The sequence below is a fragment of the Erpetoichthys calabaricus genome, chromosome 1, assembly GCF_900747795.2.
Source record: "Erpetoichthys calabaricus chromosome 1, fErpCal1.3, whole genome shotgun sequence".
NCBI classification, from domain to species: Eukaryota; Metazoa; Chordata; class Cladistia; order Polypteriformes; family Polypteridae; genus Erpetoichthys; species Erpetoichthys calabaricus.
In genome coordinates, this window is record NC_041394.2 from 152,340,245 (window position 1) to 152,363,049 (window position 22,805).

At 39.2% G+C, this 22,805-nt stretch overlaps 3 protein-coding genes across 4 annotated transcripts in view; 1 reads left to right on the forward strand and 2 right to left on the reverse strand.

Moving 5' to 3' along the window:
• LOC127529225 (SCAN domain-containing protein 3-like) overlaps positions 1-22,805 on the reverse strand; it is a 146,749-nt gene that overhangs the window by 49,187 nt on the left and 74,757 nt on the right. The window lies entirely within an intron of this gene.
• The window catches only part of selenoo1 (selenoprotein O1), a 160,015-nt gene that overhangs the window by 48,251 nt on the left and 88,959 nt on the right, over positions 1-22,805 (reverse strand). The window lies entirely within an intron of this gene.
• Positions 6,465-22,805, forward strand: part of LOC114656097 (acyl-coenzyme A thioesterase 1-like) — a 44,616-nt gene continuing 28,275 nt past the window's right edge. Inside the window, exon 1 of the mRNA XM_028807515.2 lies at positions 6,465-6,531. The gene's annotated coding sequence lies outside the window, so the exon portion shown is untranslated. The remainder of the gene's footprint in view (positions 6,532-22,805) is intronic.

Here is a 22,805-nt window from a genome sequence, read left to right on the forward strand (position 1 = left end):
TATGCACACACATGTATGGTAGTCAGTTTAACAGCCGACTGACTGCAGCAATTTGATGATTGGGGAGCCTATGAGTTCACCAACCTGACAATGATGTTCTGTCCAGTCATCTTTGAAACTTGAAGGGCTGTCAAAAGCATAAAGTTTAGGGAAGAATTAAAACCTTTTTCTACATCGGTTGATTTTAATAGTTTTGCTTTTAATTCATGCAGCAAGATAGTTAACTAATCTCCTATCAACAGATAAAGTGGCCTCTTGGGGGACCACCCACAAGACCTGGCAGCTTACATACATAGACCCAATCAAAAATAAAGATAATGCAAATAATCAACAAAAATGACATTAGCATAAATAAAAATGAACAAAATAGATGTAAAATTTGAATTTGACCCAAGGCTGAAGCACACGTATGGGATTCGTATAAGCGGTGTTAATGTTTCTGATGCGCCATCTATTGGAATGATAAATGCAGTGCATTTTATTACTAAAAGTGTTTGTGATGCGCCACCTTTTGGAATGACAGAAACACAGCAACTGGATGGACACCCAGACAGGCACTCCGTCACTTTTATTAAAATGGAAAAATGAGATTTTTCACTTATTCCTGGATGGGGGTTGAATCTTGTTTTGCTTTTTTTTTCCTTTATATTTCTATGTTTATTAAGTTTTCTCTGTACTGATTTTGAAGAGCCAAGCAAAATGACACCTTTTATTGGCTAACTGGAAAGATTACAATATGCAAGCTTTCGAGGCAACTCAGGCCCCTTCTTCAGGCAAGATGTAATGATTACATCTTGCCTGAAGAAGGGGCCTGAGTTGCCTCGAAAGCTTGCATATTGTAATCTTTCCAGTTAGCCAATAAAAGGGGTCATTTTGCTTGGCTTTTCTCTACATTCATAATGGCTAACACGGTACAACACCCTAGTACTGCTGATTTTGAAGGAAATGGTTGTATCTGTTATTTTATTATTTGTTTGATTATCCTTATAAAGTTCTGCTTTTCAAAAAAAAAAAAGAATTGTGAAACTGAAATCAGTTAGTGCTGCTCAAATTCTTAAATAAATAACAGTAAAACTTTTAGCAGCTGATTTAGCGAAGCTATTGCAATAAAATAAGCAAACTGTATTAGTATTACGAAAATATGAACAAAACTTGTGAAAATGTATGAAGCTGGAACAAAAGTGAGGTGTTCGGTATTAAGTGTTTATTCACATTTTTCTATACTCATTAGTAAATGCTAGTACTTTATATGGAATAACTGCATTGCATGACTTTATTTTGTGTTTTGCTTTGTTGCTAATTCAGGTGTCCCCCTCGATCCCAAAGACATACAGTGTGAGTGAGTGTGGAAGTGTGTGTGTGTGAACGTGCCCGGTGACGCACTGGCATCCTGTCCCATGCTGGTTTTTACCTTTGTGAAAGTTTAGGGGCACCAGAGAGCACCAAACCCCAACACGAACACACCAAGACAATCCTGGGTTTTTATTGCACAAATACCTCACAAAAAAGCACCAAAGCACAAGTTATCTCTCCTCCACACACCTCTCTCCTCCTGTTGAGTGTTGTTCATCCTCCTCCCAGCTCCAACTCACCTGGACAAGGCAGCATGGTCCCTTTTATTGAGGACCTGGAAGTATTTCCAATGCCAGGGCAGTTGCTCGTTGGAAGCACTTCCGGGTCAAAGAGAAGTCCCACATAACAGGGAGTAGTACATCTCCCTTGTGGCACCAACGGACCCCAACAAGGCTGCACTGCTGGACTACAATTCCAGGCATTCCCCGCTGGTTCCCGAATGGGCGCCTACTGTACATAGAGGGCTGCTGCCACCTAGTAACACCACCAAGAGACAGTTCTTCCATGTCCTTCTCTTCTATCCCAGCCGGTGATATGGCTAGTCAGGACACCTGGGGCTTCCGGCCCGGGTAAAGAACCATGTTCTCTACTGGCTAGGATGTCTGTCAATCCATTTGGGGAGCCTTGTCTTGGTAAAACATCCTTCCCTCTCTTGGCCAGGATGCCCTTCTGTCCACCCTCCCCTCTTTATCAAGAAGGCCCGTCCATCCTGTGTGCTACCTACACCTTTCACCTGATGCCAAGTTACCCACTCACTCCGTCCAACTCCAAACTGGACAAGCCGGTTAGAAAATGGTTGGTTAGAGAGATGAATGTTTCTACGTACAGCGTATCTGTAGATGCTTTGCAAAGGTGGTACATTAACAGTACTGTTTGAATGAGAGTCATTTAAAATAACATAACATGGAAAGCATGCAATGAACTATGAATTGTATAACCTAAAGTGCTATGTTTAGAATGACTAAAAACAAACTATGGATAAATTATACATTTCAAGCCTTCAGAGAATAAGTCTTCCTGAACATGGAAAATGTAGGCTTGTTAGGAAAAAAATTTTCATCATGCAAAACAGGACGTGGGGAAAAAAGATCAAAGTACATTTGAATTGTTTGTCTCATTTTTGCTTCGTTATTAGGGTTGGAACAGTTTCATAATGATGCATGCAATATTTGCAAGCACACAAAGTAATTTTCATCTGATTCTGCATACTGAAACACAGTTAGTTTCAGCCACGGTATGTAAACAAGTAAATTACTATGGAAAACCCACCCATAAACAATCAGAAAGCACGCAGACCCTAACAAGAAAACTGAAATTGACATAACTTGAATAAGTGTCAATGTGCCAGGCTGCCAGACCTAGATGTTCTTTTTGCTCTGTAGAATCAACAAAGCCTTTAATGTATTTACTGAATAACCCTGACTTATTTTATAAACAGTTCTTTCTGGTGTGTTTAGGAGTTGTGTGCTGTGAAGTTTTGTGCAATTATTAAATTAACTTCTGACTAATTCAGAAACTATTTCTGTAAATCATAATCTGCTTTGTTACTTTTGAGGCTTTGTGCCCTTATCAAATATTTCAGCTGCAGTTATTATCTAGCAATAAATCAGCCTTTATATAGCACCTTACTGACTTCTTTTAGGATTAGTTTAGGCCATTGATATATTTTGATCACACAGCTTTTGTTTTTTATTTGATCATACTTCACTTTGAAACAAATCAAAATTTGGTATTGAAGCCAAAACTTATAAAGTTTATAGTATAATTGTCGCTTAACTGCGTGAGGTAAAATAACTTTCTATATACAGTGGTGTGAAAAACTATTTGCCCCCTTCCTGATTTCTTATTCTTTTGCATGTTTGTCACACAAAATGTTTCTGATCATCAAACACATTTAACCATTAGTCAAATATAACACAAGTAAACACAAAATGCAGTTTGTAAATGGTGGTTTTTATTATTTAGGGAGAAAAAAAAATCCAAACCTACATGGCCCTGTGTGAAAAAGTAATTGCCCCCCTGAACCTAATAACTGGTTGGGCCACCCTTAGCAGCAATAACTGCAATCAAGCGTTTGCGATACCTTGCAATGAGTCTGTTACAGCGCTCTGGAGGAATTTTGGCCCACTCATCTTTGCAAAATTGTTGTAATTCAGCTTTATTTGAGGGTTTTCTGGCATGAACCGCCTTTTTAAGGTCATGCCATAGCATCTCAATTGGATTCAGGTCAGGACTTTGACTAGGCCACTCCAAAGTCTTCATTTTGTTTTTCTTCAGCCATTCAGAGCTGGATTTGCTGGTGTGTTTTGGGTCATTGTCCTGTTGCAGCACCCAAAATCGCTTCAGCTTGAGTTGACGAACAGATGGCCGGACATTCTCCTTCAGGATTTTTTGGTAGACAGTAGAATTCATGGTTCCATCTATCACAGCAAGCCTTCCAGGTCCTGAAGCAGCAAAACAACCCCAGACCATCACACTACCACCACCATATTTTACTGTTTATATGATGTTCTTTTTCTGAAATGCTGTGTTCCTTTTACGCCAGATGTAACGGGACATTTGCCTTCCAAAAAGTTCAACTTTTGACTCATCAGTCCACAAGGTATTTTCCCAAAAGTCTTGGCAATCATTGAGATGTTTCTTAGCAAAATTGAGACAAGCCCTAATGTTCTTTTTGCTTAACAGTGGTTTGCGTCTTGGAAATCTGCCATGCAGGCCGTTTTTGCCCAGTCTCTTTCTTATGGTGGAGTCATGAACACTGACCTTAATTGAGGCAAGTGAGGCCTGCAGTTCTTTAGACGTTGTCCTGGGGTCTTTTGTGACCTCTCGGATGAGTCGTCTCTGCGCTCTTGGGGTAATTTTGGTCGGCCGGCCACTCCTGGGAAGGTTCACCACTGTTCCATGTTTTTGCCATTTGTGGATAATGGCTCTCACTGTGGTTCGCTGGAGTCCCAAAGCTTTAGAAATGGCTTTATAACCTTTACCAGACTGATAGATCTCAATTACTTCTGTTCTCATTTGTTCCTGAATTTCTTTGGATCTTGGCATGATGTCTAGCTTTTGAGGTGCTTTTGGTCTACTTCTCTGTGTCAGGCAGCTCCTATTTAAGTGATTTCTTGATTGAAACAGGTGTGGCAGTAATCAGGCCTGGGGGTGGCTACGGAAATTGAACTCAGGTGTGATACACCACAGTTAGGTTATTTTTTAACAAGGGGGCAATTACTTTTTCACACAGGGCCATGTAGGTTTGGATTTTTTTTCTCCCTAAATAATAAACACCATCATTTAGAAACTGCATTTTGTGTTTACTTGTGTTATATTTGACTAATGATTAAATGTGTTTGATGATCAGAAACATTTTGTGTGACAAACATGCAAAAGAATAAGAAATCAGGAAGGGGGCAAATAGTTTTTCACACCACTGTATCTAACCACAGGCCGCATATGCAATCTGCTTACTTGTGATATTTAAAATAAAGAAAAAAGATTTGCAGAACAGCATGGTGTATTTTAATACAGTCCATTCAACTCTGAAATGTCCTTCAAATGTCCAACAATGATTATGTGGAGGCAATGTGTAGGTTTGAACATTTAATGGGCCTTTAAGCAAAAGCAGTAGAAAGATCTCAAGATAAAAGCACTGTTAATATCTTGTGACTCCACCAGGGGGCGTACCACCACCCTAACCTGGACAGACAGGCAGGACCTGGGTTCAACACACAACACCCAATTTATTTATAATAAAAGTGCACAAACCACCAACACCACAGTACACAGTCCATTCCCTTCCTTGCCGCCAGTCCTTTCCGCCTCCACTCTTCCTCAGGTTTTGTCCACTCCTTCCCCCTGACTCTGACCTCTGAATTGTGGGACTGGCCCCTTTTTATAGGGCACGGGCTTCTTCCGGTTGCACTTCCCAAATAAGGCCATGGAAAGATCCATGAACCCCCTGGCGGTGGCCACGGGTTCAAACAGGGTTGAGTTCCCATGCTCACAACCCTTGGCCATGCTGGAAACCAGGGGGGCTGCCCTCTGTTGGCCCAGGGGAGAAACTGTCCCAAAAATACTCTCCCCCCCGGTCCTTCCACACTCTGGGCGTCCCGGCTGGGCAAGAGTTCTGGCTGCCTGCCATAATCTGTACCAAGGGCATTTTCCAATTAAAATCATATATGTTAGGAAATGTGGCACTTCGAAGCACAGAACAGAGAAGTGAAAGTGGTTGTGATACAAAAGAAAATCCGCACTGGCAACTGAAAAGCACTGTCAGTGTGGAGCGGTGGTATGCCCTGTCACTGTAACATAAAAGATTATGGGGTTGAGACCTTAAGAGAACTGATAAGAAACCACTGGGGACTTCTAGACCACCACAGAGCAAAAAGGGCACCTAGGTGTAACTGGGATCTGTAATGCAAGGCAAAGAGCCCACCACACGCCACAAGTTCTTAAGTCTTCAGGTGGGTGTGAGCAGAAAGAAGACACTGGACGCCTGTAGAACTGCTCCATAGCAGTAGATGGCTGTGAAACACAACCTGAGATAGGTAGAAACAGAGAGAGGGAAAGAGCAGCCAGTCCAGAAACTGCTTTGAGGCTGCCTGGATTTTTAATGACTTTCCAGAAGTGATGGTGACAGCAGGGTCCAGCTAGGGGCCTCCGAAATTCTCAGAGCCTAGTGAGAGAAAGACTGAAGGAGTGAGAAAGGGAGTGAGTGAGGAGAAGAGGCCTTTGTAGCAGAAGGGAGGTGGGAAAAAGGAGAAATCCACACAACAAAAAGAGGTAAAGGAATACATATTCAGGTCTAGTGGGACAATTAGGTTTCTGACAGTCTTTACTGTTTTTCTTTAAAATTTTTGGCTACAGCTTCATTCAAAGGTGTTTAAAGGAGTCAGATATATAATTTTGATTTTATATTCTACTTTACTGAATTATTACTGGTGTAAAAAAAGAACAGCAGGAGGCGCTCTTTTCTTACTAGATTAATGTTGCCTTGTGAATTCATACAGAAGTAAAATCTGAAGGGCGGTGTGACAAGAGAAGGGGAAGGATGGGCTCAGGTTCCTCCGGGCTAGGACTGCATACTATTAATTCTTTCTATCATAGCTTTTTTTGAGGACACAGCGCAAGCTTGGCCACTCTGAGAACAGATTGTACGGAGATAAAAACAGACTTTCTCTTCTACAGGTAATCAATCTAAATCTTTTAAGGAAAACAGTTTACATTAATTTAACTTACGAGCTAGAGAGCTGTAGTCAACATCTGAGTGGAAGTAACGTAGTTTATGCTAACTTAGGATAAATACACTAAACCTGTAATTATAACAGTTTATGCATTTTTCCAGCTGTGCCTAGATATACAGTACAGTATGAATTTTTGGAGAAAATATTTAATATCAAGATAAAGTCTACTTTGAAACAGGGATTGTTTTTTAATTGCACTTAAATAACTCAAAGTATGTAAGCAGCTGTTAAGTACATTTACTGTTTACATTTTATAAGTTGTTCATAATGATTTATTGTTAAGGTTAGCAGTACAGTTTTAATACACTGTATGATGCAGTTTGGTCAGTATTCCATCCAGCCATCCTTTATCCTACAAATGTAATCCAATTCAGGAGACCGGAGGAAGCTGGAGCCCCCCTGGAGATGCTGGCCACAAGGCAGAACGGCACATCCACACACACGCACACACACACTCGGATGGGCCAGTTTAAAGTCTTTGATTTACCTAAGACCTGCACATTGCTAAATCAGAAAGAATGGGAACAGCAGTAGCACAGAAGGGGCTTGAGGGGCAGATGTAGTTCTGAGGTGGGGATCAGAAAGAAAAAGAAAATTCCAAGTACAAATTGAGCACTCCAGGCAAACCTTTCATGTAGAATCTAAACATTTGCACTTAAACTAAATAAAATTAATTTTGCTTTGAAATTTGTGGAAGTACATGTTTATTTGTGCCAGATGCAACTTAATAATATTATATTGTTATTGTATTATGTATTTATCTATTTTTAGCAAAGGGGCTATACAACAGCTTTGGTATTTTAGAGGTGGTCTCAGTAGCACCATCCCTGCCTGAGTAACAAAGGTTATGCTGATAATGGAGACCATATGGAGAGCCTGGATTGAGATTTGAGCCCATGCAGTGCTCTGGAGGTGTGACGTTGTTAATAGTTACTGGTTTTGCAATGGTTCCCATCCTTTATACGTCCAAGGACCACTTATCCAACTACATATAAGTTTTAATAATATTGCAATGTCATAAACCCTGAATGTTTTTTTATTTGATAGATAAAGGACTTTTTAAATTTTTAATCTGTGGACCCAAACAGGAAAATTAGTGCCATGCTGGGACCCAAGAAGAAGAAGATTACAGAGGCACACATAAAATAACAATGGCCACGTAAGACAAAAACAGTGACTGGTTTTCGTCCATTCATGCATATTTCTTACATTAATATTACTAAAAGAGAAAAGGGGATAACTAACAAAATCATTCAAAACATGGAAGAGATCCCTGAGGTATTTCACTGCCAGTATAAATAGTTAGTGTTAAGTTTTACTAAAGCTGAGAGTAATTCATTCTTCATAATGGGTGCAGCTTGAGGACCTGTAAATTTCCGAAACTGCAGTATAAATGGCCACTTAACTTTGTCAGTTGACTAATGGCACCAAATGAGATATAAATTGGTAAAAAATAATAATAATACCATTTATTTACTTTGTTTTAAACAACTTTTTTTTTTTTAATTGGGAGTTTCAAAGGAAGTCCTCTGTTAACAATGAATTTTTTAAATATGCTGGCAACCATAGTTCAACATCCTGGTTTTAATTTAACAAATTGCATAAAAAGTTGATTCACACATCTACATTATTACTGACAAATCAGTGTTTGTTATTTGTATTTTTATTAGATTAAATTAGATTAGATAAATTTTACTAATCCCACGGGTAAATTTAGATACATACAGCAGCAGAAACATAAAAAACAAGCAGACTCACAGAAAAAATATACTGCCAATAGTCAATAATGTGTAGAAATTAACTTAAACAGTACTTCGGGCGTAAGTGACAAGCATGGGTTATAGGATAAATCTTGATTATAAATTTGACTTTACAGTCTACCTTGAAATAATTTGAATTGTCCAGGGCTCCGCTCTACAGCTTGTCTCGTCCTTGTGATATTTTCTGATGTTTTTAGTGTTTTCGCTGATCCAACAAATATGCCCTTTGCACTGCCATAATACTGCGATCCATCGAACCAGTTTAAAACAGTATTACGAGAAGCACGATAAACTTAATACTAAACTCCTTAGGAATCATTGCCGCTGATAGTGCATTTAGCATGCGACCCTGCCAACATGGGCTTCAGGGTCCCCGAAATTAGTCAAAAGATATAAAAAATTATTGGCTGATCTTTTTTTTTTAAATTGTGCCTATCTGCCTGGCTCCAGTCCTTTTAAACATTCTTTTCCGTTATCCCTGAGAAAACCCGTCCATCGTCTCCCATCCCCGAGTTGTCGACTGTAATGAATTGCCCGCAATGACGGAGGGCGGTGGCTTTTAAACAACATTAGCTACAGCAGGAGAAACGAATACGGGCTTTCGGAACAGAAAGTGTTACAACAAAATCGCGTGACGACTCATTACATGCATGTAATACGACCTAATAAGCCACGAGGCATATAATATGCGACCGCTAAAAACGTAGAGAAGATCCGAGCAAAATCAACGCATTTAATTAAATAACTACTATGGACTATACCTGATAATGCGCTGCGGTCCACAGGTTGGGAACCACTATGTTTTTACATTTAAGTGAATGTTAATACAGGCAGATCTTGATTAACAAAAAGGCATAATAAACTAGACAGGCCTTTAAAAACAGTCAAAACATGACATGAAATACTTTTATTTAACTGACACCCAGGATTAAAAAAACTCGTGTATCGCTACACAGAAACATTTCAAATGTGTAAGAGCGTCTCATTAGTAAAGAAGTCGTCAAAAATTACGTGGGTAACACGTTCTACAGTATTTGCACGTCATGTGTACAGCAACATTTCGAATCCCATAGGTGAATTTGACGGGTGTGGTATTTTACGCAGATAGACAGCAGAAAAATCCCCAAGTAGATATTGCTGCAGACCGGAGTAAAATGGGCGTTAATATCATTTCGACTTCAGCCAATCATATATTAAATTTGCGCACGTTAGTCACTGATCAGCCAATCGCAAATTATACGTCGCGGTCAATCACTGTTTTATTCAACAAATCGCCAATCGGTGTTATTTGTCATTCATCGGCCACTTTAGCCAATTGCCTTTTGAATACGTAAAAAGAAAGGTGGGTGTAAATTCTAAAGGTGGACGTGTAAGATAATTTCTAAAGGTGGACGGTCAAGATAAAGTGACTGTAAGAGACGGAGTGTATATTCATAAAATACCTCTCCGACGATAGTCTACTAGTGTCATTATCTTACACTATAGCACTTTGTCGAGCGCATTATTAAGACTGCAGTGTATTTTTACCACAGTCATTTATGAAGTAGCGGTTCTGAAAAAATAGTAATAAAAGTTTGCATATGAGATATTTATCGTTACTGAACAACGTCTGAAGACAATTTAAATGAACATAACAATACAAATTTGTGTCCGCCTAATTTTAATGGATTGACGTGGACTTAAGTGTGGGCTCTAATTGATTAAGTCAGTCAGATTAAAACAAATGTTTGACTGTTGGTGTTTACTCGAATGTCCAAATGAAATAGCCGCCTACATTTAACGGGTCACCTTAAAGACCTTAAAGGCTATGAACGTACAGTATTACAATTTTAAACGTTGAATAAACTGTCAGAGTTCCTAATATTCCATTGTAGCCCCTTCTTGCCTGCAGATCACAATATGTTCTTTATTTGCTGATGTCAGTCAAATATTCTTCGGTCTTCATGTCTGTTCTCAATATACCAGCAGCTCTAGTGAGTTTCTTGCCTGTGAATCACGTATTTAAGTTTATTTTTTAGCTGTATTATGATTACAGATTATTACAAATCACATACTTGACACTCTCACGTTCAGGTATCAGGGAATATAAAACGTTAAGAAAGCTGGCAATAAAATTGTGACTTTAAAGAATCCATTGGCTGTCTCTATGTTATCAATGTTAAATGTAAGAAACACAGTTGTCATAGTGCTAATAGTCAATTATTATTTTTACAATGAAGTTTAATATGTTAAACGATCTGTGAAGAGCAAATATTATGCCTTCAAAAGACTAATAATTTTGCAGTTTTTGTGACTGTGCACCTGTTAATCAGGGTATTCAATTATTTGACTTAATTGGACCTTTATTACTTTTGGGATTTTAAATACCTCTTTAGGATCATCAAATATGTGTTTATTATAATACATATTACTTATGCAAAAGGTATATTTAGAGATTAAAACATGACAGATGTTTGTTCATATCTCATTTATCCTCCATTTGACTCCATCAGGTCCTAGTGGTGTGCTGAACACATCGGCCTGTCTTTAGGGTCTCTGAGATTGGAGGAGGTCAGGAGTCCAACTGTACAGCAGGCACTGATGGGCATCAGCATCACGACTGGTAACAAGATAGAGATGACAGATATTTGAGCTGGACATAATCCTATATGAGTATCCAAGCAAACAGCATATTAAGAGCACACAGAGTCTGTATACTTCAGTATGGCCCTGACATAACAACCTGTACAGCTGTAAATGACTCCACTTAACTGGTCATTTAGCACACACTGCACTGAGTCTGTTAAGTCATAGCCATTAAATAATTCAATCTGAACAGCTGGAAATTTATTTTGCAATGATATTTCTGGTAAGGCATTTTTATATTGTCGTTTCTCATTGGTTTATACTGAAAATCTGGTTTACATCAATGTAGTTTTCAATAGTATGTATTATATATATAGTATATAAAAAAAATTAAAGGAACACTTTGAAAGCACATGAAATCTTAATGGGAAAAAAAATCTTGCTGGCTGTCTCTACTGCTATGGACTGATGTGTTAGGAACAAAAGGATGGCACATCGTTTGTTGGAAATGAAAATGATGAACCTACAGAGGGCTGAATTCAAAGACACCCCGAAAATCAAAGAGAAAAAATGATGTGACAGGCAGGCGAGTCCATTTTGCTGAAATTTCATTGCAGCAACTCCAAATAGCACTCAGTAATTTGTATGGCCCCCATGTGCTTGTGTGCATGCCTGACAATATTGGGGGGGGGGGGGGGGCATGCTGCTAATGAGATGAAGGATGGTGTCCTGGGGGATCTCCTCCCAGATCTGGACCAGGGCCAGGGCATCACTGAGCTCCTGGACAGTCTGAGGTGCAATCTGGTGGCGTCGGATGGACTGAAACATAATGTCCCACCCAGAGGTGTTCTTGGGGCAGTCAATGGGATCAATTCCTTCATTCTCTGACCACATGAGGCCAGCCGTTGTGGTGCACCAGGAGGAACCCAGGAACCACTGCACCAGCATAGGGTCTGCCAATGGGTCCAAGGATTTCATCCAGATACCTAATGGCAGTCAAGGTGCCCACTGTTGTCTAGTCTGTAGAGGTCTGTGTGTCCCTCCATATGCCTCCATAGACCATCACTGACCCACCACCAAACCAGTTATGCTGAACTACGCCACAGGCAGAATAACGTTATCCATGGCTTCTCCAGACCCTTTCACATCTGTCACATGAGCTCAAGGTGAACCTGCTCTCATCTGTGAAACACACAGGGTGCCCACCAGTGGTAGACCTGCCAATTCTGGTATTCTATGGCAAATGACAATCTAGCTCCCTGGTGCTCACTGGAGGATGTCGGGCCACCTTCAAGCCACCCTCCTCAAGTCTGTTTGTGATTGTTTGGTCAGAGACATTCACACCAGTGGCCTGCCTGCTGGTGGTCATTTTATAGGCTCTGGCAGTGCTCATCCTGTTCCTCCTTGGCCAAAGGAGCAGAAACTGGTGAGTCCTGCTGATGGGTTAAGGACCTTCTATGAGAGGCCCTGTCCAGCTCTCCTGAAGTAACTGCTTGCCTGTCTCCTGGAATCTCCTCCATGCCCTTGAGACTGTGCTTGGAGACACGGCAAACCTTCTGGCAATGGCACGTGTTGATGTGCCATCCTGGAGAAGTTGGACTACCTGTGCCAGCTCTGTAGGGTCCAGGTATGGCCTCATGCCACCAGTAGCGACACTGACCGTAGCCAAATGCAAAATGAGTGACAAAACAGATGAGGAGGGAAAAATGTCAGTGACCTCCACCTGTTAAACCATTCATTCCTGTTTTGGGGGTCGTCTCATTGTTGCCCCCCACCCTCTAGTGCCCCAAAGCAGCTGAAACTGATGAACAAGCCCCACTGCTACTTAACTGACCAGATCAATAGCCCACAAGTGTCACTGACTTGATGCTGTACTCTCATTAAAAAGGGTTCCTTTCATTTTTTGAGAAGATATATCTATCTATATATATATCTATATCTATATATATAATGTCAAGACCTTAGAACAACAAGGTCCTAGCTGTGAGTCATGGTTTTAGAATACTGATCTTCAAAAGTTTTGACTATTTATCAGGCGTATACAATCCTTTTCTTTTAATTTTGTTCCCATATGTAAAACCTGTATTTTAAGTTAAAAATGCAAGCGTTATTGAAAATGTGACTCCTAATAAAAGATAAGTAAGAACCATATTATTCTAGAGCAGTGTTTCCCAAACTCGGTCCTGGGGACCCCCTGTGCCTGCAGGTTTTTGTTCCAACCAGATTCCTAATCAGTGACAGCACCTGATAGCACTGAGCGCATTTAATTAGCTGGTATTTTTTTCTCTACATTCAGAAAAGCACAGCAGCATGATTTTTACATTTATAAGACATTTAGAAATATTTCTGTTTTTTCTATAGATTTAAATGCTTAACTCTCTTTTGTTGATTTCATTATATTTTGCCCTTAATCTGTGCAGTTTTACCCCTTCATTGTATCTTATTAACAACAATTAAAAACGAGCAGAACAGACACGCAGGCAAATAACACTGAATAATCAATTGCTGCTACTTTAGTGTTAGACCCACTGATTAGTAAATAACGGTTTAATTAAACAATTAGAACACCTTAAAAAGCAGAATGAAAATCAAGGTGAAAATATTGTTAAAAAGAAAAAAATACATTCCTATATAACTGCTTGGTACATTTTAATATATATATATATTTACCAAACTTAGTTTTCTAATTTCTATATTGTACCCAAAACACAGAACTTGGGAAATAACACATCACTTAATTAGCCCAGGAGTTCAATTAAAAACAAAAGCTGGTTGGAACAAGTAAGTAACACTATATGAACTTATTTAGACATTAAAAAAATGTAAAATTCCAAGCTTATTTAAACTGTTTTCCCCTGGTTGGATGTGAGGTGTCACCTTTGATTGTCCAAGCATCCCAAAAAGGAGCATCTCCATAAGCAGGGTACCCGCACCGGCACTCAGCAATGGTACACTCAGAACAAGTACCAATATTTGTAAATTATTCTAACAAGGCACAGGTCATTTGGCACCCACTAAACCAGACCATAGGAGATGGCCAAATAAAATTATGGGATAAATTGTTAACAAAACAAAAAGGAAACACTGAATATTTACCACCCATTCTCAGCCTGAGTTAATGGGAAAAGTGGGATACACGTACCTCCAAAGGAACATGCTGTTCTGCGGTGATCTCGCAAGTGTTCATTTGCTCGTATATACAAGCGTGAAGAATACAGTCGCGGATGACTGAAAGGGCACAAAAACACATCTGAAGATCGAAGTACGGACAGAATGTCTGTGGTATTTTTGATCGTGATATGATCAAAAAAATCCTGTTTAAAAAATGTAAAATAACATTACAGCGTTTTAATTGAACATCTCACAAATGTAAATATGCACAGAGTTAATAGGGAACCAAACTACTGGCGATGATCTACTAGCATTCCACTGAGCACCGGAGCGGGGGTGGGTATGGGTGGATGTTGCCCGTGAAACTTGCTTTGCGGCGTTTGAAGATTTGCCAGCACCACTGAGTGCCGGACCACTTCAAGCACTGAATATGCGTCAATTACTACAGCGAAAATGATTATTAATACAAACGTGAATACAATATATATTAATATTTATGCAAACGTACAATCACAACAAAGAAACAAAAAGTTATTTGAAAAACACGAAGAAAACTTAGCAATTGCAAATATCATACGTTTTAATTTAGAAGCAAACTTACTTCCATTGTTAGAAATAACAAGCAATTTGTTTCGTCGCTTCTTCTTTGGTCTAATAGAGTTTCTTTGCTGCTGCTTCGTCTTTGTTTTCTTTTCTTTAACAGAGTTTCGTTGCTTAGTACAGCGCAAGGCTATTTCAAAGAAACTCTATGAGGCGGAACCTCAAAGCGGTAGGGATCACTAACTGTGAAAAGATTGGTGAAAGTTACACTTGACAGACAACTTCAAACGTTGAGTGAGATTTTGATTGTCATACTTTAACAGCAATCTCATTCGTTGAAATTCTGAATTAGCCAATACTATCCACTTACATTTACAGTTATCCCGCCACAATGTCTCCGGTCTGCAGCAATACCCTTCTCAGGCAAGTGGCTCGGTTGTGAGAAAATATGAGTTTCTAATCAAATGCTTAGAATTTGGTGGAGTTCATTGTCTTAGATCTACGAACGTCAGTGACCGTCCTAGGCGATGGAAGTAATGGAAATGCCGCTGGTACGAGCATTCTGGATCCAGCGGAGTACAGAGGATGATCCATGGCCGCAACCATCATAAATCAATGAGTCATAATTAATAACACGGTTATGATTGTTATCTGACACGAACATAAGGGAACGATTGCTCAGTGAGTAGTATTGCCAGTACGTGGGGGTTTGTATGTTCACTCACTGTGTGTGTTGTAGTGATGGGCGGTAAACCGGTTCATACCGAAAACTGTTTTTTATTTTTGTTATGATATGGATTTTTCTTATAACGCAACACCGGTTTAAATTGCCTAAATGACGTTTGGAACGTGGCGCAGCGGGAAACTGTTCAAGTTGGGACCTTTTTCACTGCTACACCACTAATCACAGAGGTATTGCGCAGGGGCTCCTTTTTCACTGCTACACCGCTAAATAGGTAGTGTAGGTATTGCGTGGTGAAAGTGGACGCAGAACATTCAGAAACTGAAGCTGTAGCTGACGATAAAGTTGAACATGATGACACAGAAGAATTTTTGCCAAAAAAAAGGAGTCACATCCGTTGCCCAGAGATACTTTGGTTTTAAAAGGTCGGATGTGGACCATTACGTCCAAATGTGTAAATACTGTTTCTATACTACTGGATAATACTGCAAGCCAAGTTGTACTTGTTTTATTTTTTTTCAATACTATGTAATGTAACTGGGTACTGTGTAATAATGTGACGACATGTTGACTTTATTCTCGACATTTCTACTTTATTCTCGCCATTTATGTCAAGATTAAAATCGACATGTTGACTTTATTCTCGTAGTTTGTCATTAAATTAGAACATCGTAAACTAAACTTCATTGTAAAATGAATATTTACTAGACTTTCTCAAACCCCATCATAAGTTATGTAGCACATTAATTGCTTTGTGTTAAGTGTTCCCCGAGCCATGTTAAATCAGTACGTGCTTCTTAAACTGACTTCCTCTTGCACTGAGGAGGCGCAGGCAGCGATCGCTGCACAGAAGACATTGACTTCATGATATTCCTGCTCCCTGAACATTTAGAATGCTAAGATAAATACTTGATATCATTTTCATGATGAAATGCATTAAAGCAGGTATTAATCATGTGAGGGCACGGCGGCGTGGAAATTGCACTGCTGCCTCGTGGCAAGGGTGTCTCGGGTGTACCCTGACTTGAATTGCATGTTTTTCTGGTGGGTTTACTCGGCGTGCTTCAGTTTCCTTTCAAAGTCATGTAGGATGACTGGTTTTGTTATGCTATATTAACCCTGCTAGTGTATGTTTTGCTCGTATTCACTCTGAGATGTGCTGGCGACTCATTCACGATTTGCTCCTGCCTCACACACAATGCTTACTGGGATGGGCACAACCCTGAATGGATGGAATAATTAAACATGTATAACGAACATATTTTGTAAAGTTCTGAACACTCCATGGGGTAAGTTTATAAGTAGTTTTAATTTCACAAAGACGTTTATCGTGTGGTGATTGGTTATGTGGAGAAAGAAAAAGGAAGGATAGGAATGGGCGGGGGGTTGAGGGGGGGGGAATTGGTACGTCAGACAGACAGCACGCGTGCAATAAAGAAAGCCCGCACAGATGAACATCCATTGAATTCTGTGTTCGTGTCTTCGATCACCAGATCACAAACCCAACATTTACACAATATTTAAGTTAAACCTGTGCGATACCCATTCATAAATCCAGTTTTTTGGAGTCTCGTCACACCTGCCATAAAGTTATTGTGAGGGAGCAGCACTACCGCCACACTACCGTGCATGTTTAATACCTGCTTTAATGCATTTCATCATGAAAATGATATCAAATATTTATCTTAGCATTCTAAATTTTCAGAGAGCAGGAATATCATGAAGTGAATGGATTCTGTGCGGTGATCGCTGCTGGCGCCTCCTCAAAAGAGGAAGTCAGTTTAAGAAGTGTAGCGATTAACAACTGGGTCAGGGAACACTTAACACAAAGCATTTAATCTGCTGCATTAACTTATGATGGGGTTTGAGAAAATTAAACATTGATTTTAGGATGAAGTTTAGTTTATGACATTCTACTTTAATGACAAAATAAACTATGAGAATAAAGTGGAAATGTTTACTTTATTCTCGATAGTTTTTTTTTTTTTCTTCACTGTGGCCCTAATTCGATTCCGTAGGGCTATACCACAAATAGCATTATAAATGCAAGTTACAGTTTTATTATTTATGTATATGGCTTAGCTTGAAGCAAGGTCCATATTAATGCAGTTTGCCTTAATGATGGTTCAGTTGGTAAAGATGACATCACCAAGTTGCACTTGTTTTATTTTTAATTTGGTGAATACTGTGTAATGCACCTGGGCTTGAAGTCTTGAAGTAATAGTGCAACTATCCATCCATTATCCAACCCGCTATAGCCTAACTACAGGGTCACGGGGGTCTGCTGGAGCCAATCCCAGGAAGCAAACCCCGGGCAGAGCGCCAGCCCACTGCAGGTAATAGTGCAACTATCAGTAATAATACTATTATTTATTTTATTGTTATTATTTATTAGTTTAACTATTATGCAGTTTAATGATGGTAAAGCTGTTTAAAAAGTCACTATAATGTTTCAGTGGACAGAGATGGTTAACATTAACAGAAAGTGTAGTTGGTTTACAAAAAATATTTACTATTTATTCCTTTTCTAAGACATGTTCAGTGCAATACAACTTTTGACAAGCACCTCTGGATATTTTACTAAGTCTAAATGCCTCTTTGGATGGTTGAAAATATGTTGTCAAAATTATAGTTTAAGTTTTTGCAAAATTTGTTCAATAAAAAGGTTCTATATTTTGACTGCATCTGTCATGCAATGTGATTCCTTCTCTTCATTAGTGCCACCCCCTTGAAAACTATCACTTTATGGGGCCATGCAAACCTGTATTAATACTTGTGTGCACATTAAAATGTTCTTTTGTACAATGCTCATGACAGTGGAATAGGTCATTCTTAGCCAGTCTACTGCAGTAATTGCAGTGGAAAATGTGGTTAGCATCCACTCATGCATGGGGAAAAAAATACCGTTGAATACCGTGAAACCGGGATAATTTAGAAAAATACCGTGATATAGAATTTTGGTCATACCGCCCACCCCTAGTGTGTTGATTTAACTTCGGTGTCTTGTGACTTTCCAAAGGTGTGATTTCTAATTAGACTGGTAACTCGGTTTTGGTCCAGTGTGGGATGTGTGTACAGTAATCCCTCCTCCATCGCAGGGGTTGCGTTCCAGAGCCACTGCGAAATAAGAAAATCCGCGAAGTAGAAACCATATGTTTATATGGTTATTTTTATATTGTCATGCTTGGGTCACAGATTTGCGCAGAAACACAGGAGGCTGTAGAGAGACAGGAACGTTATTCAAACACTGCAAACAAACATTTGTCTCTTTTTCAAAAGTTTAAACTGTGCTCCATGGCAAGACAGAGATGACAGTTCCGTCTCACAATTAAAAGAATGCAAACATATCTTCCTCTTCAAAGGAGTGAGCGTCAGGAGCACAGAATTTCAGAAAAACAGAGGAAAGCAAACAAATCAATAGGGCTGTTTGGCTTTTAAGTATGCGAAGCACTGCGGCACAAAGCTGTTGAAGGCGGCAGCTCACACCCCCTCCGTCAGGAGCAGACAGAGAGAGAGAGAGACAGAGAAAAACAAACAAGCAAAAATCAATACGTGCTCTTCGAGCTTTTAAGTATGCGAAGCACCGTGCAGCATGTCACTTCACGAAGCAGCTGCACAGAAGGTAGCAACATGAAGATAATCTTTCAGCATTTTTAGACGAGCGTCTGTATCGTCTAGGTGTGCGAACAGCCCCCCTGCTCAATCTCCGTCAGGATCAGAGAAAGTCAGCGCAAGAGAGAGAGAGAGAAAAGTAAGTTGGGTTTCTTCTCAGCCATCTGCCAATATCGTCCCTTGTATGAAATCAACTGGGCAAACCAACTGAGGAAGCATGTACCAGAAATTAAAAGACCCATTGTCCGCAGAAACCCGCGAAGCAGCGAAAAATCCGCGATATATATTTAAATATGCTTACATATAAAATCCGTGATAGAGTGAAGCCGCGAAAGGTGAAGCGCGATATAGCGAGGGATCACTGTATATTCCTAAACTGTTCGATTTAATATGCAGTAGGGAAAATAAATATTTAACGTGTCAATGTTTTTCTCAGTAAATATATTTCTAATGGGGCTATTGACATGAAATGTTCACCTGGGGGGTATTTTTTGTACGTCGCTTAAATCATCCGAGATCAGGTGCCTCATCTTGGATAAGTTAATGCCGGTGACACTCATCTGGAATAGGTCGGTTTTTCAAACGCAGCCATGTATTAGATTAGTCTAGCTGGATCTAATCATACGAGTGAAAAGCCCATATATATTGAGTCTAGAAAACATGATCAGCAAGTCTTTGATAGGCTGCAACAAAATGATGAAAGAAGGGGCGCATTTTTTTTCACACACGCGGCGCAAGACCTTTCAAGATTTAATATGCACAAGGGGTAACACTGCAAAAGCAGCTCAGACCAGAAAAGACAGATGGCAAAAAGTGGCTGACAAATTAAACGCTAAGTAGTGTGCATTGTACTTACTGAATGCAGCGTTTCATTTCCTATGTGTCAGATTAATTATTATTTAATATGTCATAATTCCAGATCAAACGTGAGCACAAGGAGAACACAGGAACATGTTAAAGTGAAGTACAAGAATATACTTCAAACTTGTAAATATTGGTATATAACTATTTAAAGAATTGTTGACATTAATAATCATCTATACTAATAAAAGGCAAAGCCCTCACTGACTCACTGACTGACTGACTCACTCATCACTAATTCTCCAACTTCCCGTGTAGGTGGAAGGCTGAAATTTGGCAGGCTCATTCCTTACAGCTTACTTACAAAAGTTAGGCAGATTTCATTTCGAAATTCTATGCGTAATGGTCATAACTGGAACCTGTTTTTTGTCCATATACTCTAATGGAGGAGGCGGAGTCACGTATCGCGTCATCACGTATTACACCTCCTACGTAATCACGTGAACTGAAAACAAGGAAGAGATTTACAGCACGAGTCAAACGCGGAAACGAAGGTAAATGACATTAATTGTTGAGTGTCTTTTAATACTGAGTAAGCATACATATTAACACATGTGCAATTAAACGTGTGCATTTACGGGTTGATTTCTCAGGCTTAAAAGCTCGCCTTTTATTAAAAAGGTAAATGCAAACTGTTTTCATTCTGAAGGGCACAAACCACGTTAGATTTCAGCCGTTAAACGCGCAAAAATGTCGGTACCCCAGATAAATAAGCGCAACATATTATCAGTTGTATTGTATGCTTACACTACATATAGAAATGTGTTAATCGTTAACTAATATTATGGGATGGTGTTTTTCGACTTGCGCCTTGATTTAAACGATTGCATGTCTTGGTGGGTTTGCGTAGCTTATTGTCAATATCTTTACACCTCTTTTTAAGACTTAATTTAAAAAGGTTTTCTTTTCTTCTTAATTAAAATTTAAAAGCAATACTTCACCGCTGCGAAGCCCCTCTAGCGCTGACGTCCGAGGTTCGATTACCGTAAGCGAGTGCAGTGAGTCTGTACGCCTGATGAGCCAAGAATAAGGGGGAAACACGTGTCGCGTACTCTTTGCATTATTTGACAGTAAACTATTTTCAACCATTCTATGATCTGCTTCTCACAACTGAAGGCACTGTAGCTGATGTTACCTGACTTGCTGGCCAACCATAAGCGTTACCTGGTAGGTAACCACCCACTCACTTCACTCCCTTACGGGAAATGAACCTCGGACGTCAGCGCTAGAGGCGAAGCCCCTAAAATTGCACTACGGCGTGTGGTTCGTTTATTTGACAGCATGTAGATCGGGGTAATTACATTCACGGCATTCGTAGTCTGATTCACAATCTGATTGTATGGGTGGTTACCTACCAGATAACGCTTATGGTTGGCCAGCAAGTCAGCTCGAAGTGGTCACTCGAGTGAAGGCCGCTTCACAAAAAAACAGATCCTTAACAAACTGTTATTGGTATATTTTCCCTCAATTTAAAAAGGTTTTCTTTTCTTCTTAATAAAAATTTAAAAGAAGTACTTCGCCAGTGCGAAGTGCGTGGATTTGAGCGACTGACGCATACAGACATATTCATGAGTGCAGGTACTTCGGAAAGAAAGCACCGTGTAAACCTAAAGTTTAAATTAAGTTCATAGACCTACAAAAGGTTGCCATTGATTTGAGGCAAGATTGCTTTTCTCCTGTACAACTATACGTTGCATTCTCAAGAGTGTGCTTGCATGGCTTGGTCATATTACAACCGTAGTACTGAACTGACAACGTGGTATACAAACAGAACTATAACAATCGTAATAAACGAACAAAAAAAAAAAGCGAATAACCCTTGGATTTAATAAAAAGGCTCCTTACTTGGCGAAGCAAGGAAAAAGGAAGACCTTATATGCCGTTCATTTATAAAACAGCGGAAAAGCTGTGTTAAGGCTGCTTCACAAAAAAACAGATCCTTAACAAATTGTTATTGGGATATTTTCCCTCAACTTAAAAAGCTTTTCTTCTTAATAAAAATTTAAAAGCAGTACTTCGCGGGGATTTAGATATGGAGATATCTAAATCCATATCTAAATATATACTGTATATAGATATATATATAGATATATATATATATATATATATATATATATATATATATATATATATACACTAGCAAAATACCCGCGCTTCGCAGCGGACAAGTAGTGTGTTAAAGAGGTTATGAAAAAGTAAAGGAAACATTTTAAAAATAACGTAACATGATTGTCAATGCAATTGTGTTGTCATTGTTATGAGTGTTGCTGTCATATATATATATACATATACACATACACATATATTATATATATATATTATACATATATAATATATGTGTATGTGTATATGTATATATATATGACAGCAACACTCATAACAATGACAACACAATTACATTGACAATCATGTTACGTTATTTTTAAAATGTTTCCTTTACTTTTTCATAACCTCTTTTAACACACTACTTGTCCGCTGCGAAGCGCGGGTATTTTGCTAGTATATATATATATATATATATATCTATATATATAAAAATGGAATGGGTGGGTCGTCGGGTGGGCCTTTTTTTCATTCCGTCGTTTTTTCGATGTTTTGAAAATGTAGAATGATTATTTGATTTTTTTGTTTTTATTTGATCGTGTCTATGTAGCCGCCGTCGTAATAAAGTATCGCTAAAATCGTCATTTATCGTAATTTATTTTTGACGTATAACGTCGCCGTCGTCGAGGTCAGTGATACCACTGCAAAAAATCTGCTTACGGTTGAAAGACACGCCCTACTCACTGGACAGTTAAAAACACCAATCAAACTAACGATGACATCAAGTATTACCCAATCAAAAGTAGGAAAGGAGGCATCTTCATAAAATGCGTGTGGGATGATTTGCATGAGACGCTGCTTTAAAAAAAAAATGATAAAAAAAATACGGGATAAATCCCGTCCAGTATTGATTCAAAACGGGACGCGCAATTTCATTCTCAAACGCGGCACGATTCCGTATTTTAAAGGACGGGTGGCAACCCTACAGTGCCAGGTAACCACCCATACAATCACATTGTGATTCAGACTAGGAATGCAATGAAT